Here is a 19,801-nt window from a genome sequence, read left to right on the forward strand (position 1 = left end):
CCAGATTAAACTCCAACTCTTCACTCCACTTGCTTCAGGACTCTAGGAAAGCTGGTTAAAGAAGTTTCTTCATTCCTCAGGTATGTACCCTCACGTATGGCTACTCAGGTCCACAGAGATTATATAATTTGCCTGAGGTTATACATCTGGTGACTAAATTTGAATACTACTCATCTGTGTGACTAAAAAAAATCCATGCTGCATGCTGTTATGATTTTTTAACCACTCTATTGAGATGGTGACTATACAAACAATAGCCAGACCATTGGTAGAAACAGAATTCGAACCCACAACTTCTGCAGCAACCAGCCCAAGAAATCAAACCACAATCTCTGTAGCAATCTTCCCGCAAGAGCTGAGACTTCATCAACAACTGACAGTTTCCCTAATTTTTGCCCCACTTCCAAGTTGGGACTAACCAGAAAAAGCCAATTACGTTCTACCAAACATTAACATAGTTTGTGGTACATCTAGATGGTCCGCCTCCAGCTTCCCTAAGACAACAGTCTCTAATCAGGGCATAGCTAAAACCTGCTTTCTTTACTGTAAAGCCTTCCCACTCCTCTGCCTGCCACTGAGCTCTATAAAATACAAGTGATGGTGCTGACTCCTTTGCTATAGCATAAAAAAAATACCTTTGGCTGTTCTCATTTGCATGTTCTTCATTTACATGTGAAGGAAGTTAAACCCCAGAGCCTAGCAGAATGCTAGGCAAACAGTAGGTGCTCAATAAATGTTCTGAGGCATTGAGCTAGGCTGAATCTATAACAGAGCAATAATAATAATAAGTAATCATAACTACCTCACAGTGTTACTATAAGGTTTAAATTATATCAAGTAAAAAACATTTTGAAAACTGTACTGGGCTCTGGAATCTTAAGGTCTTATTAAGTTAAAAACAATATATAATCAAAACCATGTAAGGGTAGCAGTATAATGTTGTTTTTTCTGGGGATTCTTTTTATCTAAATTCTTATTAGTTAACATATAGTGTAATATCAGTTTCAGGGGTACAATATAGTGATTCAACACTTCCATACAACACCCTGTGCTCATGATGAGTGCACTCCTTAATCCTCATCACCTATTTCCCTCATCCTCCCCATCTACCTCCTCTCAGGTAACTATCAATTTGTTCTCTATAGATAAGAATCTATTTCTTGGTTTGCCTCTCTCTCTTTTTTTTCCCCCTTTGCTCATTTGTTTTAATTTACTAAATGTCACATATGAGTGAAATATGGTATTTGTCCTTCTCTGACTCATTTTGCTTAGCATGATACCCTCTAGCTCCATTCATGTCATTGTACATGGCAAGACTTCACTCTTCTTGATGGCTGAGTAATATCCATTATCTATACCATCTTTTCTTTACCCATTCATCAGTTGATAGACACTTGGGCTGGTTCCATAACTTGGCTATTGTAGATAATGTTACATCATTACATGATGTATATATAGATATATATACATCAAGTATATATATCCCTTTCAATTAGTATTTTTGTATTCTTTGGATAAATACCTAGTAGTATGATTGCTGGATCATAGAGTAGATCTATTTTTAGCTTTTTGAGGAACCTCCATATTGTTTTCCAGAATGGTGGTAACAGAGCAGTGCACATTTTTCCTCTTTTTCCACATTCTCACCAACACATGTTGTTTCTTGTTTTGTTGATTTTAGCCATTCTGACAGCTGTGAGGTCATATCTCATTGTAGTTTGGATTTGTACTTCCCTTATGATAAATGATGTTGAGCATCTTTTCATGTGTCTGTTGGCCATCTGTATGTCTTCTTTGGAAAAATATCTCTTCATGTCTTCTGCCCATTTTTTAATTGGATTGCTTTTTGGGTGTTGAGTTTTATAAGTTCTTTAGGTATTTTGGATAGGAACCCTTTATCAGATAATATGAGATTTTTGGAATTATTTTCTGCTTTTTAATTATGTGACTTCAATAGCCAAACAGATAGAATTTCTAGATTCTTTCAAAATAGTCATAATTAATTAAGTCTAAGCTATAGAGATTCTAAAATTCCTAAACCTTCTCTCCCTACTTTGATCAGAGTCTCACTATACATTCACAATTCAGTTCCTTTGGCTAAAATCACACATCTTTAAACATGACTGCCAGAGAAGAAAATGTATGCCAGAGAAAAAAAGATAAAAGATTGCAGAGAGCAAACAATCCAGATTCTACTTTGGTGTCTCCTGCCTCCTAGCATTTTTCCTAACCTTTCGGGTTCTTGTATCAAATAGATCTCATCTACCCTGTTCAATGCTCCCCTCATTTCCTGACTCACCTGAACTCAAATAGCCCCTGTCTGGCCCTAGAGCTTCTGCCTGGGTCTGCCAACCTGTTCTCACCCTGAATATACAACTACTTCTTACCTGCTGGAACTGGAGTGCCTGATCTAGTTTTCAGACTCCATCTTCCAAGAACTGGGACTTTCTTGTTAATGTGGATTTCATCCTCAAGCAAAGCAGAGGATTGAGACTAACTTTCAGGCCACCCAGAGAGAGCCTTCCTCTGTAACATTTTCTGGGTAAAGTTATCATACACCAGGATCTGTTCCTAAGTTTTATAGATCAGAACCTCAAAAGTCGTCTCTCAAGAGATGAACAGTCATTTTAGGATAGCTTGTACCATACTCAGAAGAAAGTAATATATAAAGTAGAACATCTGCTATTTATTTATTGAGCCAGTCAGTGAGCTAAGAGCTTTATGGACAGCTTCAGTCTTCACAGCAGAGAAAATAAATGCAATTTAGCCCCATCTACAGGTAAGGCTATTCAGGTCCACAGAGACCCTGCTCAAGTTTACACATGATAACTTGCTCAAGGTTATACATCTGGTGAGTTTTGAAGCTCATCTACCTAATACCGAAATCCATGCTCTCAAGCACTATGCTATATGTCTTCTTTCTGTGTGTCTTCATTTTCAGTATAAGAATAGAATTAGTAAATAAAAGGATATCTATAAAAAAAAAAGAATAGAATTAGTAATCAACTGGGCCTTGGGATAGCAAGAAAATTGAATTTGATCCCTATAGGAAAGCTACACAGAAAGCCAAACTGTAATTTATAATTGAGTTGACAAGCTTGAAAACTGAGAAAGGGAAGTGAGTTGGGTATTATAAATGGTTAAATAACTGCGAGCTACTTGAGGGCAAGGAATTGGGTTTTTATCTAGCATTGTATTCTGGCAGATCATCTAGCATTGTATTCTGGTAGACTGATGCTCAATAACTACTGGCTAAATAAATGATGGGATTCACCATAATAATTTAATGCATTCATTCTTACCATAGAAATGTGTCTTGGGTGGCAGATACTGGTGATTATTCTCAGTCAGTTTCTAAGAGGAAATTGATGGCACCCATGCAAATTAGGAGGATTTAAAGAGGGTTTAACAGAAACACTATTTACAAAAGTATGGGCATGGCATAGGCAAAGTGTGTGTTATCCTGAGGCTGTTACAATTCCACATGCCTAAGAGATGGAAAAGGGAATGGCCACTGTGACCCAGAAAAGAAGCTTATATAGAGAAACTTCGAAGTTTCTCTATATAGATTTTGAAGACCTATGATCTTTGGTCAAGAGCGCAGGTAATCCTTCAAGGAGAGAGCTAAGGAAATATACCCTAACCCCCCCTCCTCATTCCCTCCAACCTTCTGTCTGGCCTTCCATTGGCTAAACCAAACTGAAAACCAAAACCCCAGGAACTCAAGGATGCAATCCATACAGGTCAGTTTCCAGGGCAGAAGGGATGGAGAATGTTGAAGAGTGGATCTAGGGGGAGAATAGTGCTGCACAATTGCATACTTAATATCCACTTCCCATGCTTTTTCCTTTTTAATAGCTCCCCGTAACACCATTTTGGTCAATGATATATGAGTCAAAGTCTGCTTGAAAGTTTTGAAAAATTTATCCTTTCTAAATAAAGATGCCATTCCTTCTTTCTTATGCCTTCTGCCTTCTTCTTATCTGAATGTAGACAAGAGAACAGAAGATGAACAGCCATCTTACTACCATGAGTCAAGCATGGGAATGAGAGCCAAGGATGGCGGAGCAGAAAGAGCAGTAGTAGCAGGCCAGATGATCTATCACCAGACTTAATCCAAGAGGGAAATAAACCCTCCATCAGGTTTAATAATGGGAGTCAGATTCCTGTTTTATGCAGTCATACATTATCTTCAATTGATATACCCCAAGCACCCAGATAGGAGCACAGTCAAGTTAAGTCATCTTCTCCCCTGGATAGTACTGGACGCCTACACACAAATGTTGCATCTCTAAACTTTTGTCTTTCCATGCTGATCTTTGCTCTTCCACCCTCACTGGCATCCTATCAATTAAGCTATGATCAGGTTTTGATGGGCTGGTAGTCACTGCTTCTTTAGAGTGAATTACATGGCTCTGTTCTCATCTGTTATATTCTGACTTCATTAATCAAACTCTCAAAGTTCCAGGAATGACTTCCTATCACCGCCTACAATCAAGCCATCTAGGGATGGATAACAGACGATCTATTGCCAAAATAACAGCTAACATTTGTGGAACATTTACTATGTGCCAGGCACTGTGGCACATTTCATTCTTTTATTCCTAGCTGTATTTTTAATCTCCTTTTATAAATCAGAAAATTGAGGCTCTGAGAGATTACATTTCTTGGCCAAGTTTACCCAGTTAGCAAGAGTAGCAGCCAGTATTCTAACATTGGTGGTCTAATTTCAGAATCAGTATTCTTGTAGAGCAATGTATTACAGTAGTTAAGAGTGTTCTCTGTAGGCAGCAACCTCTTCCATCTCAGCCACAGCAATTTCTTCTAGAGACATCACCAAAGGCAAGGGAAGCAAGGGCAAAAATGAACTATTGGGACCTTCATCAAGATCAAAAGCTTTTGCACAGCAAAGGAAACAGTCAACAAAACCAAAAGACAAGCTACAGAGTGGAAGAAGATATTTGCAAATAACATATCAGATAAAGGGCAAGTATCCAAAAAATATAAAGAACTTATCAAACTCAACACTCATAGAACAAATAATCCAATCAAGAAATGGGCAGAAGACATGAACAGACATTTCTGCAAAGAAGATATCAAAATGGCCAACAGACACATGAAAAAGTGCTCAACATCACTCGCCATCAGGAAAATACAAATCAAAACCACAGTGAGATACCACCATACACAGTCAAAAGGGCTCAAATTAACCAGTCAGGAAATGACAGGTGTTGGCGAGGATGCGGAGAAAGGGCAACCCTTTCTGTTGATGGAAATGCACTGGTGCAGCCACTCTGGGAAATAGTATGGAGGTTCCTCAAAAAGTTGAAAATAGAAATACCCTACAACCCAGCAATTGCACTACTGGGTATCTACTCCAAAGATACAAATGCAGTGATCCAAATGGGCACATGCACCCCAATGTTTACAGCAGCAATGTCCATAATAGCCAAAGTATGGAAAGAGCCTAGATGTCCATCACAGATGAATGGATAAAGATGTGGTATATATATACACAATGGAATATTATGCAACCATCAAAAAACCCCAAAATCTTGCCAGTTGCCATGATGTGGATGGAACTAGAGGCTACTATGCTAAGGGAAATAAGTCAATCAGAGAAAGACAATTATCATATGATATCTCTGATAAGAGAAATTTGAAAAACAAGACAGAGGATCATAGGGGAAGTGATGGAAAAATGAAACAAGACGAAACCTTTAGAAAGGGAGACAAAACATAAGAGACTCTTAATCACAGGAAACAAACTGAGGTTGCTTGGGGAGAGGGGGTGGGAGGGTTGGAGTGGCTGGGTAATGGACATTGGGGAGATATGTGCTATGGTGAGTGCTATGAATTGTGTAAGACTGATGACTCACAGACCTGTACCCCTGAAACAAATAATATATTACATGTAAATTAAAAAAGAAAAAAAAAGAATGTGCTCTCTGAAGTCAGACTACCTGAATCCTAAATCAAGATCTGTCACTTAGAAGCTATGTGATGTGGAGTTAAATTAACTTCTATATCCTTGGTTTCCATACCTATGAAGTAAATACAATAATGCATTTCATGAGCATTAAACGAATCAATACACAGTGCTTAACCCAGCATCTGGCACAAAAACGGCAACTTGACAAATGCTAATTCTTATTATCCAACATACAAGCTATTTGGTGGCTCTGCTCAGACAGATAACAAGGTAGCATCTCTTCAGAGCCAAAGTGGAATGAAGGAAGCACCAGACTCACTATGTGACCTAGGGAAGTCATTTACGATCTCTGATCCTCACTTTTTATTCTAAAATGGGAATAAAAATCCATACCTACCTCACAGAGTTTTATGAGTATCAAGCGAAATCACCTACAGAAAGGACTCATAAACTACAAAGGACTGTATAAATCTAAATCAATTTCTTACCCACTGAACTAACCCAAGATAATAGGGCACTGGCCAGTAGTGATGTCTCCTCTGCATAAAGTATGTTAGAATCACTTTATTAGTATTCTTTTGGAACAGCTGTTCAAACCATTAAACTAGTCTGACCTCCACTCAGTTGTTAGGCTCAAAACATATCTCAGAAATAATGGCAAGATCTTAACATTTCATGGATCTTTCATTCTGTCCTCGGAACGCCCCCTTTAAAGTCGAAGTTTGAAAAGTCTTGGTTCCCAGTGCAGATACTTCAACGTGTTGGTAATTTAGTCATTCCATTTACTGAACACTTTCTATAGGTCAGATCCTTACTTGTCATTTGAGAGTAAACTGTAAACCAGGAAGTGCTTATAGACTCACAGCCTAATCATGGACATAAACATGAAGACATGTCATTTCAATACAATGTGCCCAGAAGGGAGACCCTACCAAAGAAGATTGAAGGCTTCCAGGGGAGGTGACATATGAACTGGGTCTTGAAGAAGGACATGCAGAGGAAGGACAGGAAAAGGAGCAGGTAGCTCTTTAAGCTCACCTATACTGAGATGGCACAAGAAATACAGTCTATTACAGGAAATTTAAGACTTTGCTCTAGCCACATGCCTCATTCGTCTGGTTTTTCTGATGGAGAGAATGGCAGCAAGAGAAATCAGGACTTTGATAGATATTAAAAAAATCACTGTGTACCTCACAAGAAGCCATATTTGTAAAAAACAAGAAATTAAAAAACTCTTTAAAGGTCTTTACAACCTGTTGCCCCAATGGTCAAGTTTTTGTTATTAAATTTAAAGATGAGATTCCAGGATGAAAATTTCTCTGCAGAAACAAGTGTCTTTCAGATTATCTGTTGCTCTTTCTAGCTAGGGGACCTTCTTAGGAGGGGCCTTCATCTGAAGGGCAACAGAGAAAGAAGAGATGCAGGCACCCAACAGCTTTAAGGGAACCTCATTCAGTTGGGTGCAGGGTAGACCCAGGATGCAAAGGTGAGTTGGACACAGACTCTGCACTAAAGGAGATCACAACCTGGAATCCTGAACAATCTGGGGCTTCTGACCCATTGCTCCACCTAAAAATAGTCCTGGATTCTCCATCTCTAATAAAATCCAGAGCTAGGTTTCCCAAACACTAACACTAAGAGACAATTAAAAGTGCCAAATCTGAGATTAGGATGAGGCACTTTGATCCACTCACTCCATTTTACACTGGATATGCATGTTTCAGCAGCACACTAAAAAGACTTTTTCTGATAAAGAACTGTTTCCCAAAGTCTAACCATTTGGTAAGTGTCCTCCACGCCACTCCAAGCAGGCCCCGGGCTATCCCAGGGCCTCAGCAAGCTGGTCCTCCTCATCTGCCACCCCAATTCCATCTGGCCTTGATTAATCACTGCTCTCCCATACGACACTGAGTTCATTCCCCTGTGTTATTTCTGTCTTTGAAGTCATCCTGCCTTTTAAAACTCAGCATTTTTGCCCATCTCTGGCCCTGTCCACCCAACACAAAATGAAGTTGGTATCTGGCAATTTGCCATTTATTTGATTTGTGTATAGCAAAACTAGGTCCTTTGATCCAAGAAACCAACTCTGCAGCATCAGCTATCCCATTTGACCTTATGATTGAAATCTATTAATTAACCACCAAATCTTCACTACATAATGGGGCTGATTATATGAGCAAGAAATTTCACTTGAGGCAAAGAAGGATTTTATTACATAGCATTTACATTTTTTAAATTCAGCACTTTGAGGACTATTATTCACATTTGGAAAATTATTATTTGCCTCATATAAGGTAAATTCTCTCTCTCTTTCTCTCTCTCTCTCTCTCTCACACACATGCACGCGTGCGCACGCACACACAAACACACACAGAGACACATGAATAATTGAGATAACCAAGGGAAAGTTTATATAAAAATCTCAAGGTACGTATATGGCTCTAAAAAGCTTGAAGCAGGACAATGACATTGTCCAATTGGTGTTAAAAATGTGTTGCTTTTATTTAACCTTTATTGCCTTCCCAGAAGCCTTATGTAACACTCTAAAAATCTATAATTCACTAACAAAGCCAAGGAATGAAACATTCAAATTTAGCCGATCAAAAAATCCTATTTTTCTTAATATCAGAAACAGGAAAATCAGTACTTTCACTGGCCTCTAAATAGTCCATACATATTCATTTTTCTCTTTCAGGTAGATTGTACACTTCATGAAAACAGAGATCTTACTGCCCTAATTTTTTAATTTAAATTAAATTAGCCAACATGGAGTTATCTCCCAATATAGTAGGTGGTCATCGGTACCCTACAGTTGATTATTCATCATATTGACCTCTGTAACTTACAAATACCTCTTTTGCTACATCCACGCCTTCCAAACTTGCTCACTGAATAAGCATAGCACCTATCATATCCTAAGGCCTGAGCAACAGTTCTGGCAATGCAATGGCTCCTGCTTTCAAAGGACTTACTATGTAAGACAGTGGCTCTAACACTTCACTTGGCATCTACAGCACTTCTGAGGAAGAGACTGAGAATTTGCATTTTCCACACAGGTCCAGGTGAAGCAGATGCTGTACTCTGGGACCACCCTTTTAAGAACCATTGGTTTTTAAAAGACAGAACTACTATATGATCCAGAAATCCTACCTCTGGGTCATATCCAAAGGAAATGAAAACAGGATCTCAAAGAGATATCTGCACTCCCATGTTCTTTGCAGCATTATTCACAATAGCCAAGATATGGAAACCACCTAAGGGTCCATTAATGGATGAATGGATAAAGATGTGGGGTGTGTGTATGTGTATATGGAATCATTCAGCCATGAGCAAAGAAAGATATCTTGTCATTTGCTACAACATGGACAGAACTTGAGGGCATTATGCTAAGTGAAGTAAGCCAGGGAGATAAAAACAAATACTGTGTACTTCTCAGTTATATGTGGGATCTAAATAAAGCTGAACTCATAGAAACAGAGACTAGAATGGTGGTTACTAAGGGCTACTGGGTAGGGGAAAAAGTGGGGAAAAATGTTGGTCAAAAAGTACAAATTAGAAGATGAATAAATTAAGGTAATCTAGTGTATACCATAGGGATTACAGTTAATAACACCGTATTATATAGTTAACATTTGCTAAAAATGATCTTAAATTCCTCACCACAAAAAAGAAATGGTAATTATGTGTATAGGTATTGGTTAACTCTATGGTAGTAATCATTTTGTAATATATATAATTGTATCAAATCAACATTATACACCTTATATACAATGTCATACATCAATCATATCTCAATAAAGATGGGGGGATAAAAGAACCACCAGTCCAGGGGATTCCCAGAAATTCCTGAAAGAAACTGACAAACCAGATGAGCAAGATAAGAGCCCAACTACAAAGGACCCATGCCCCTACTACTAATAACTTCTCAAGAAAGAACTCAACACATACTCATCTCTAAATAACTGTTACTAAAATCTTAAAAACACTCCCCCTGCAAAAATTTAAGCAAGCTAGGAATTCTGACAAAATTTACTTTAAAAAACTTCTTAATGAAAATAGAATAGAATGTCTGAATCAGAACTGAAAAACCTATCTTACATTTGGGTATTTTTCTACTCATTCATAAATGAACTTGCCAAATTGTACCGAATATGTTTTACAATACTTTTATAATTAGACACTTGCCCAAAAACATCTCCTAATAATCAAAATGCCATTTCCCTCCCTAAAAATCCTATAAATTTACACCAAAGTTTGTGTAAATTATTTATCTTTTCAATTTATTAATAATAATACAAAAAAATACATGACTGCCTTCTCCGCATAAATAATTCAAACAATACAGACAAAGTAAAGTCCTCTCTGAAAAGCCATCCTCCACCACCTCTGCCCCTCCCTGACGTGAAAGGAAGCAGTATCAGTTTGGTGCTTATCTTCTAAGTTATTATTTTTCTACACAACTTTACATTGTCTACTGACAGAAACTTATAATTTTGTTTTACTTCTAACATAAATATTATCATAAAATGTATATTCTCCTTCAATTGGCCTTTGTCCCTTAACATGTTATGGTATTCTTATGGAGTCATTGTACACAGACATTCTTCATTATTTATAATTTCTGTATAGTATTCCAGAGTATGGAAATACCATTATTTATCATTACTACCTCCTTTTTAACAGACATTGAATTATTGGTAGTCTTTTACTAACAATGCTGCTATGAACCTTTGGCATGCCCTGTTTTGAAAAGATTCAAGCATGATATTGCTGGGTCTAAGAATATATACATTACAACATGAAACAGACATTGCCAAACAGCCCTCTCAAAAGGCTATACCAATTTGCACTCTCAAAAGTGTTCAGATACATCTTTTCCCCACACTCTCACCCACGCTGGATATTATCAAACTCTCCAAATTTTGCAATATGTTAGATGTTCAAAACCAGTTTTTCTAGGAGCTTATAAAAAGTATTCTTCAATCCCAATGCATCTTCTGAATTTTTACTCTTCTTTTAAAAACCCTACCTGCTCACTCACTCATTCACCCTCTTTGTTCCTATCTCTCTCTCTCTCTCTATATATATATACAATTTTAATTAACTGATCTTATTTTCCATTTTCTCCCTATGAAATTTCCTAAGCAAGAGAGATACCAGTCCTCTCTGAGTTTGTCTGAGTTCACTAACACCTTTTTTTAAAATCCCATTTATCTGAGTTCACCAGTGTCCTTTTTAAAATACATGAACTCCATAAAAATAGAAGTACCCTAAGATCCAGTAATCACAATGCTGGGTATTTACAAAAAAACAAAAAACAAAAAAACCACCACAGAAATACCAATTCAGGGGCACCTGGGTGGCTCAGTCATTAAGCGGCTGCCTTTGGCTCAGGTCATGATCCCAGAGTGCTGGGATCGAGCCCCGAATTGGGCTCCCTGCTCAGTGGGAAGCCTGCTTCTCCCTCTCCCACTCCTCCTGCTTCTGTTGCCTCTCTCACTGTGTCTCTGTCAAATAAATAAATAAAATCTTAAAAAAAAAAATTCAAAGGGACAATGCATCCCTATGTTTACTGTAGCATTATTTATAATAGCCAACCTATGGAAGATGTCCAAGTGTCCACTGACAGATGAATGGATAAAGAAGATGTAGTATATATTCACAATGGAATATTATTCAGCCATAAAAAGAATGAAATATTGTAATTTGCAACACGAATGGAGCTATAGATATAATGTTGCCATTTGCAACATGAATGGAGCTATTAGATATAATGCTAAGCGATGTGAGAGAAAGACAAATACCATATGATTTCACTCATATGTGGAATTAAGAAACAAAACAAAGGGAAAAAAAGAGAGAAAGACAAACCACGGAACAGACTCATAACTATACAGAACAAACCGATGGTTACCAGAGGGGAGGTGGGGGGGCTTCATGAAATAGGTGATGGGGATTAAAGAGTACAGTTATCATGATGAGCACTAAACAATGTAGAGAATTGTTAAATCACCACATTGTATATCTGGAACTGACATAACACTGTATGTTAGTTATACTGGAATTAAAATTTAAGACTTAATTTAAAAAAAACTTTAAAAATAAGTAAATAAAAACCATGCACTCCAAAAGGAAATATATCAAAATATTAATAGTTATTGCTTTCCGAATGACAGGAGACATTTTCTCTTATTTATTTTTCTTGCTGTCTTTTCCAGATTTTCTCCAATAGTTAGTATTATGGGATCCTTACTATTTTCCAGGCACTGTTCTAAGCACATTCCATGCTTTAGCTCATTTTATCCTTAAGACAAGCATATGAAGTACTACCATCATCCCTCCCTGTTATACACAAATGGCTGAGAGAGGTGAAATAACTTTTCTTAAATCCCACAGCTATGAAGGATTTAAGCAAGGCAGGCTGATTCTAGATCTTAACCACTGCACCACACTAGTGCCTATGAACATGTACCATTTTTATAATTTGAGTGAATAAGTCCTAAATATCAGCTGAAAGCAACTATATTTACTAGCCAGAAATCAACTGCATTATGACCTGTGGGCTTATTCCACCCTTTGTGATCTCTCTTACAGATTTCAAAGGCATTCTTACCTTCCTAGCCACAGTGAAGCTCTTCTCCCCAACCTCAACTCTGCCCAAAGATTTAAAGATACAGGCTTCAACAAACTCAAGGCTTTATGGTCTTTTAATCTCCCTATAATTCATTTTTATCAGCTTTCCTTTGTCTCCAGTGAAGACATCTTGTTCTGTAAAACACACTGTAATTTAATTGTTGGCTCCTCTGTGTAATATTCTTAGCCAGTTCCTGCTTCTTTTTTGAAGCTCCTTGAATCTCACACTTCAGCTGATTGTTTATATTTGCTAATAGCAATGGGAATGGCCACACACCCAACACTGACACACAGTTCCCCCAGCAAAGTCTCCCTGGTTAGGTTTGCAGTTCCTTAGCAGTGGTGGCAATGACTGAGAATCACCATCAAAGAACATCAACAGATTGCATTACAATCTGTCAGTCCTTCTCTAGAGAAAGAAATTGGCAACTCGTTATATTAAAGAACCGCAATCAAGCATCTGGAATATGGCAGCACACGTCGATTTTATGTGAACTGATGAGTTTCAGCAATTTATTATCCTGCACTTTTTGACATAATCTTATCCACAATGTCTCTCCTACAAATGTACATTCTGCATAACAACTGCTATTTGAGCCACACCTGTCTGAATATCATCTATTTCAGAGGTTCGGCTTTGTGGAGTTACATACAGACTTATTCCAAAGACAGAATTAGGTACCTTTTAAATTCTAATTAACAAATTATCTGCCCTCTTCATTTGCCTCATGCCAGCAGGAAAATTAAGGCAGCTTCTTAATAAAATATTTGTGTCAATCCACCCCGTTAAGCAATAGCCTCATCATTTCTCCACACTGATAGAGTCAACAATTGGACAAAGCAGACAGGCAAAAAAAAAATAAAAATAAAAAAGTGCCATCATAACGGCTACAGTTTATTGAATTTCCACCTGGGCCCGGCACTGTGGCTGTGTTTACATGCAGTATTTCATTAAATCTTCTCAATTGTCCTATGAGGTGTTATTATCATCCCCATGTCACAAAGAAAGAAAATGGGGCTTAGAAATTAAAAGCTTTGCACAAAGTCACACAGCGAATAAGTAGCAGAGGTGGACTATCAGTTAGCATTGCTGCATAACAAATTACCCAAAACTTCATGGCTTAAAACAACGACCGTTTACTTAGCTGATAAAACTGTGGGAGAGGTTTGGGCTGAGCTCAACTGATCTCAGCTAGGCCTCACTAATGTGTCTGCAGTTAGCTACTGGCTCAGCTGGAGGCAGACTGGGGTCCCAGGGTTCTTATCTATGAAGGTTATCCAGAAGGTTAGCTCAAGCTCCTTCACAAAGTAGCCTCAGGGTTCCACATACAGAGAGAGAGGACAATTCCCATTGTGTATACACGTTGTGTTCCTCTGTTTGCATTGTATTTTCTATTCTCTCATTGGCCAGACCCAGGCCCAAACTAGCCCAGATTCAAGTCCAGAGTAGAGAGGGACTCCACCTCTTGAGAGACCATTTTTGCAGCGTATCACAAGTTTCAACACACATGTTGGTGATGTCAAAACCCCCTACCCTGTGCCACTCCTGAATTTGTTTGGCCTCAGACCTATGTCCCACCCCTGCACCCCCTCGTGCTCTGCTCTGCATCACATGGACACTGACTCTTGGAGGCTGCTTCCAGGGACCTGTGAAAGCCAGTGCAAAGTAATGGAAAGAGATTAGAAGGCAGGAGGGAAGAGAAGCAGGGTAGACCTCACCCTCCGTCTCTGCCTCATACTGTATATCTAGCAGTACAGTGCCCTCTGCACAGGTCTGCCATGATTTCAGCCTTCACCTCCTCCATGTGTCTCTTCTGCCTAGGGGCAGTCATGGCTTCTTGCCATTGTGAATCTCAAGGTTTCCACATCATCCTTTGATTTCCCAATCCCTCCAAAGCCTGAGTAACAAATTCTCTGCATTAAATTTCCTCTGTTCTAAATATTTCATGATTTCTATCATCCTGGTTGAACAGAGTGCTGCATACACTTCCCTGGCTTTTTGAGTGTCCTGGGCGAAATCATTTTGTATTGCCTTCTACAATACTAAGCACAATGGAAGCCACCATATTCATCCACTCAGAAAACCTTTATTGAGGAACTACTAGGCCTAAACCCAAGCTGGAGACTAGGGCTACAAAGCTGAATAACACCTTACCAAATTAACCCAAAGGAGACAGGTCTATGAAAAATAATAACCATATAGTGAAGTTCTTTAGCGAAGATATATAAATAGACTGTACTGGAAATGCAGTCAGATGTGCTAGGTCAGTGCACAAGTTCTAGAGTCAGATCGCCAACACTGAAATCCGGGGCACTTTTACTATCAATAAAGCAAACTATTTATCCTCCCCTTCCTCCTTGGTACAGTGGGGGATAATCAGATCAACTTCATAGCATTCCAATAATACCTACACTGGAGCTTAGGCCAGTGCCCGTCTGGCCCTTATTAAGTGTTCAATACCTGTTAGGTAGGAGTTTTATGGAAACACAAAGGAAGAAACATCCATTTACTGTGAAGTTCAGGGAAGCCTTCCCAAAAGGAGGAGGCCTTTCAGAAGACTCTTGAAATAAGAGTAAGAAGTCACTAGTTGAAATACCACTTCCCCAAAGAAGTTTCTTCAAACCCCATCTGAAAATGATTCATCTTCCTTCTGACCACCCTTAGCATTTTGTTTTCATACTCCTAGAACAGCAAAATTCTAGCTTAATTTTTGTTACAGCTACTGATGCACATGCTTCTATCTTTTCCTACAAAACTGTAAGCTCCTTGAAGACAAATGCTATCCTCTCTACTCTTATCCACCCTGGAAAGTTTAACACACTGCTTGGCATATAAGTAGGTGTACCAGGTTTTGTTTGTTTCATTTTTTTAAGGTTTTATTTTAATTCAACCTGTGTACAATACAGTGATTCAACAATTCCATACATCACCCAGTGCTCATCATGACACGTGCACTCCTCAATCCCCATCACCCATTTCCCCCCTCCTCTGGTAACCATAGTTTGTTCTCTATAATTACGTTTTGTTTTGTTTTTAACAAATGTCAATGTCCCTGCTGTTGTCGCAAATATTTAGACAGCGGCCATTGTCTTCGGATGATGAAATCATGACCTGCTAAAACCTTGATGCAGCATTTTTAGAGTCATAGTATATTACAAATGTGCCTGTCATTCACAGAAGATATGAACTTGGAAAATACCATGGATGTCCCCTTCTCCCATAGGACATAACATAGAAACTGTATCTCTCGAGAACACTATTTATGATATTTACTGATACCGATTTTATAGTATCTTTCAATAACCCACTGCAAATTATAAACCTCAATGAAAGAGAGTACTTATTTATACTCAATGAAGTAACTAAAACCTCAATGAAAGAGAGTACTTATTTATACTCAATGAAGTACCTAAAATTAAAAGGAAGTTGGTCAAGTCAACCAACTTGACATGAGTTGGCATGATATAAATCTGTGTGTACTGATACGTAGGTATTCTAGCTATCCAATAAATATTTATTTACTGAGTAGCCACCAATGAAGAACAAAAATTTAATGTTTTAAATATGGTAGGTTCCATATATAGTCCGTTTCTTTTTTTTTTTTTTCCATTTTATTTATTTTTTCAGCGTAACAGTATTCATTCTTTTTGCACAACACCCAGTGCTCCATGCAAAACGTGCCCTCCCCATTACCCACCACCTGTTCCCCCAACCTCCCACCCCTGACCCTTCAAAACCCTCAGGTTGTTTTTCAGAGTCCATAGTCTCTTATGGTTCGCCTCCCCTCCCCAATGTCCATAGCCCGCTCCCCCTCTCCCAATCCCACCTCCCCCCAGCAACCCCCAGTTTGTTTTGTGAGATTAAGAGTCATTTATGGTTTGTCTCCCTCCCAATCCCATCTTGTTTCATTTATTCTTCTCCTATCCCCCTACCCCCCCATGTTGCTTCTCCATGTCCTCATATCAGGGAGATCATATGATAGTTGTCTTTCTCCGATTGACTTATTTCACTAAGCATGATATGCTCTAGTTCCATCCACGTCGTCGCAAATGGCAAGATTTCATTTCTTTTGATGGCTGCATAGTATTCCATTGTGTATATATACCACATCTTCTTTATCCATTCATCTGTTGATGGACATCTAGGTTCTTTCCATAGTCTGGCTATTGTAGACATTGCTGCTATAAACATTCGGGTACACGTGCCCCTTCGGATCACTATGTTTGTATCTTTAGGGTAAATACCCAGTAGTGCAATTGCTGGGTCATAGGGTAGTTCTATTTTCAACATTTTGAGGAACCTCCATGCTGTTTTCCAGAGTGGTTGCACCAGCTTGCATTCCCACCAACAGTGGAGGAGGGTTCCCCTTTCTCCACATCCTCGCCAGCATCTGTCATTTCCTGACTTGTTAATTTTAGCCATTCTGACTGGTGTGAGGTGATATCTCATTGTGGTTTTGATTTGTATTTCCCTGATGCCGAGTGACGTGGAGCACTTTTTCATGTGTCTGTTGGCCATCTGGATGTCTTCTTTGCAGAAATGTCTGTTCATGTCCTCTGCCCATTTCTTGATTGGATTGTTTGTTCTTTGGGTGTTGAGTTTGCTAAGTTCCTTATAGATTTTGGATACTAGCCCTTTATCTGATATGTCGTTTGCAAATATCTTCTCCCATTCTGTCAGCTGTCTTTTGGTTTTGTGAACTGTTTCCTTTGCTGTGCAAAAGCTTTTGATCTTGATGAAATCCCAATAGTTCATTTTTGCCCTTGCTTCCCTTGCCTTTGCCGTTGTTCCTAGGAAGATGTTGCTGCGGCTGAGGTCGAAGAGGTTGCTGCCTGCATTCTCCTCAAGGATTTTGATGGATTCCTTTCTCACATTGAGGTCCTTCATCCATTTGGAGTCTATTTTCGTGCGTGGTGTAAGGAAGTGGTCCAATTTCATTTTTCTGCATGTGGCTGTCCAATTTTCCCAGCACCATTTATTGAAGAGGCTGTCTTTTTTCCATTGGACATTCTTTCCTGCTTTGTCGAAGATTAGTTGACCATAGAGTTGAGGGTCGATTTCTGGGCTCTCTATTCTGTTCCACTGATCTATGTGTCTGTTTTTGTGCCAGTACCATGCTGTCTTGATGATGACAGCTTTGTAATAGAGCTTGAAGTCCGGAATTGTGATGCCACCAACTTTGGCTTTGTTCTTCAATATTCCTTTGGCTATTCGAGGTCTTTTCTGGTTCCATATAAATTTTAGGATTATTTGTTCCATTTCTTTGAAAAAAATGGATGGTATTTTGATAGGGATTGCATTAAATGTGTAGATTGCTTTAGGTAGCATAGACATTTTCACAATATTTATTCTTCCAATCCAGGAGCATGGAACATTTTTCCATTTTTTTGTGTCTTCCTCAATTTCTTTCATGAGTACTTTATAATTTTCTGTGTACAAGCCTTTCTCAAGAAACAAGAAAGGTCTCAAGTACACAACCTAACCCTACGCGTAAAGGAGCTGGAGAAAGAACAAGAAAGAAACCCTAAACCCAGCAGGAGAAGAGAAATCATAAAGATCAGAGCAGAAATCAATGAAATAGAAACCAAAAAAACAATAGAAAAAATCAATGAAACTAGGAGCTGGTTCTTTGAAAGAATCAATAGGATTGATAAACCCCTGGCCAGACTCATCAAAAAGAAAAGAGAAAGGACCCAAATCAATAAAATCATGAATGAAAGAGGAGAGATCACAACTAACACCAAAGAAATACAGACAATTATAAGAACATACTATGAACAACTCTACGCCAACAAATTGGACAATCTGGAAGAAATGGATGCATTCCTAGAGACATATAAACTACCACAACTGAACCAGGAAGAAATAGAAAACCTGAACAGGCCCATAACCAGTAAGGAGATTGAAACAGTCATCAAAAATCTCCAAACAAACAAAAGCCCAGGGCCAGACGGCTTCCCAGGGGAATTCTACCAAACATTTAAAGAAGAACTCATTCCTATTCTCCTGAAACTGTTCCAAAAAATAGAAATGGAAGGAAAACTTCCAAACTCATTCTATGAGGCCAGCATCACCTTGATCCCAAAACCAGACAAGGATCCCACCAAAAAAGAGAACTACAGACCAATATCCTTGATGAACACAGACGCAAAAATTCTCGCCAAAATACTAGCCAATAGGATTCAACAGTACATTAAAAGGATTATTCACCACGATCAAGTGGGATTTATTCCAGGGCTGCAGGGTTGGTTCAACATCCGCAAATCAATCAATGTGATAGAACACATTAATAAAAGAAAGAACAAGAACCATATGATACTCTCAATAGATGCTGAAAAAGCATTTGACAAAGTACAGCATCCCTTCCTGATCAAAACTCTTCAAAGTGTAGGGATAGAGGGCACATACCTCAATATTATCAAAGCCATCTATGAAAAACCCACCGCAAATATCATTCTCAATGGAGAAAAACTGAAAGCTTTTCCGTTAAGGTCAGGAACACGGCAGGGATGTCCATTATCACCACTGCTATTCAACATAGTATTAGAAGTCCTAGCCTCAGCAATCAGACAACAAAAAGAAATTAAAGGCATCCAAATTGGTAAAGAAGAAGTCAAACTATCACTCTTCGCAGATGATATGATACTATATGTGGAAAACCCAAAAGACTCCACTCCAAAACTGCTAGAACTTGTACAGGAATTCAGTAAAGTGTCAGGATATAAAATCAATGCACAGAAATCAGTTGCATTTCTGTACACCAACAACAAGACTGAAGAAAGAGAAATTAAGGAGTCAATCCCATTCACAATTGTACCCAAAACTATAAGATACCTAGGAATAAACCTAACCAAAGAGAGTATAGTCCGTTTCTTAAGATCATAGAAATTATTTCACTGACCAGCGTGCCAATTATTGAGCCATTATTTCTCAGCTCCAAACCCACTCTGCTCACTTACTGTATGATATGGGAATTGAGCAGCCAAACTTGTGCTTTAGAGTCCACAAGAGGGAGAGTGCAAGACTAGGTAGGGGAGGAAGAAAGCAACTGTTCATTCTGGATTGCTTCCTATAGACATCCTGTCTGTTCCCCATCCCTAGGGGAACAGCACCTTAACAATGCTTCTTCCTCTCTGGCAGGGCCTTCCTGGAACGACAGTGGGTTTTTCCCCTGCACTGGAAGAAGCAGCCTCATCCTGCTGCCCCAGTGACACCAGTACCAGGCAACTGGTCTC

This window comes from Meles meles, chromosome 2 (genome assembly GCF_922984935.1).
Source record: "Meles meles chromosome 2, mMelMel3.1 paternal haplotype, whole genome shotgun sequence".
In the NCBI taxonomy this organism is placed as follows: domain Eukaryota; kingdom Metazoa; phylum Chordata; class Mammalia; order Carnivora; family Mustelidae; genus Meles; species Meles meles.